Below are 2483 nucleotides of genomic sequence, written 5' to 3'. Positions count from 1 at the left end.
GGTCGTCGCTGTCCTCCCCCAGTACGTCAACTGTCACATAGACGATATATATACAGGAAGCTGTAATAGAGATACACAGCACACACACGCGCACATACACACACGCGCGCGCTCACACACACACGCGCACACACACACACACACGCACACATATACACACACACACACATATCACACAGCACACACACACACATCACACACACATATTTAATGCCCGATACTACAATTAATTCAATATCACTTCACGCGAAGGGTAAAAGGGCGTTACACCCTTTATGTAACAGAGTGTGATCATTTATGTTTTAACGAGGAGCGTCGCTAATCAAATCATTAGGGTTAATTAGTTTTAATAAAAGTTACTGGCACAGCGGATATATTATACGCGCGCCTTATATTTTTAGCATGTTAAACTAACATGTTTCGTAACTGCTTATTCAACCGATTTGCAACTCGCATGAGAACAGTTTTGCTAATTATTGTGTGTTCCTCTTAGACGTGCACACGTCGTTTCTTGTCTGGGTCATGGTATCTTCCTGCTTCGCATGCGTCCAAACTGTCGAGCTTACTAGCATGCGTGACTACGGTTGTCACACATCAATTTTTTTTTAACTTTAATTTTTTTAAGCCTTTGCGAATCGACGCGTGGCATCCAGCGTTCTGTTATAGTTGGCGGGTCAGCTGAGTTTTTTCCTGTTTGTACGGAAAGTCAGAATGCGCAAAATTTATGTCGTCTTCAGGAGCCAGGCAACAGTCGCCTTCCGCCATGATGGACTACTTCGTCTCCGGAAAAAGATTTTTTTCGTAGTTACTGTGTGTTGCTATGTGTCAGTGAAGAGCTGGCAGCAGTATAACGATTGACAACAGTTAGCTTAGAACTGAGAAGCTTGAACGCATGCATGAACGTAGCAATGAAAGAGAAAATAAAAAAAACTTGTAAGCCAGATACTACGGCAAATAATCAAACGTATTCCCTCCAGGTTACTCACACATAATTCATTCACCACACTGAGATGTCCTTGCGTCTTTAGCTCGCTTACATAACAAATTACTGACGCCATGACAGAACTCATAATCTGTTCATATTCGCTTGAAATTGGCTACTTTTTTTGCATTTCTAGCAAATTGGCCTACAACGTTGTAACGTTATAACGTTATAAGACAACATACTATAAATACACGACATTTACGACGTGACATTTACATTATCAATAATATCTCTGCAAAATTGTTCTACTCAATAATTAAAATTAGAAAATGTTCAAAATTAAATTCGATTATTAATATTCGGTTATCAAAATTCGGTTCAAATTCGGTTATCAACATTAAATATCGGATGCCCTAAATTATTATGACGCAAACGTTGCAGCAGTCTATCTAATCCCCTTCTCAGCACGTGAGACTGTGTGAAAACATATACATCGGCTAATATAACATACATGTTAATCATTATACTCGCACGCCCAGGGGCGTACCTTCGGAAAACAGCGTCTATGGCAAGCACTGAAATTTCGCCCCTGTCCAAACACTGTCCTGACACCCATCCTTTAGATAACCTTACCATAATATCAGCTCAAAAATACAAATCAAGCTCGTTAATCTTTTAATTAACAAATTATGGCACAACAAATAAAACATCTTAGTTGGAATTACGCGAATAAATTACTCATAATATTATTATAATGGCAAAATGATTGAACAATGATTAGCAATTTCTAGATTTGTATTCTTAGTACGAAAATTATTTTTTATAAGAGTAGTGCTGTACATAGCTCAGTTAAACGTGGGTTACCTGTAACAGATGTAAAATGTCTGCTAAAGTGCTCAGAAACTGGTGTGAGAATATCTATCATGGACCCATAATGGACCCGCCTATGCTAGCTTATCGATATTGGCGGGCCGCTAATACCCCCGTCACACCAGGCCCCGATCTCACTACGCTCGTACTACGCTCTGAGAGCGTGGTGGAAACGCGTAGAACGCAGTATGAACGTATATGGACGTACTGCGATCGCGATCGAGCGAGGTGCAGTCACCATGAGCGTGGAGAGTGTCGCCAAATTTTGAGCATGTTCAAAACAATCGTCGTGCGAGCGTGGCGGAAAGACAGCGCAGTGCGGGCGTATTAGAGACGTGGAAGCCGTAGTACCCACGTAACTCGAGCGTAGTACGAACTTAATGATCGTATCGCAAGCGTGTCGGGTGCGTGAAAATTGTCTCCCCGTTCTCAGCTCGTTGTCAATACGTTTTCATCACGCTGTTACTACGTCCATGGAGATGTCTCTGCGACCTGACCACGCTCTCGCTATGACCATGGTGCGTCTCTAGCAAGCTCGACCCGTTCGTACTACGATTGTACTACGCCCAACACGCTTATTTTCAGATCTGGTAATTGTCCTGTCGGCCAACAAGAATCGGTTTTTAGAGTGTACATCTGAAGAAAATTCTTTTTTCACTATCCGAGGATGGCTTGTCTAACTTTATAT

This window comes from Priapulus caudatus, unplaced genomic scaffold, assembly GCF_000485595.1.
Source record: "Priapulus caudatus unplaced genomic scaffold, Priapulus_caudatus-5.0.1 Scaffold695, whole genome shotgun sequence".
NCBI lineage: Eukaryota > Metazoa > Priapulida > Priapulimorpha > Priapulimorphida > Priapulidae > Priapulus > Priapulus caudatus.
Note: the sequence above shows the minus strand (reverse complement) of the source record.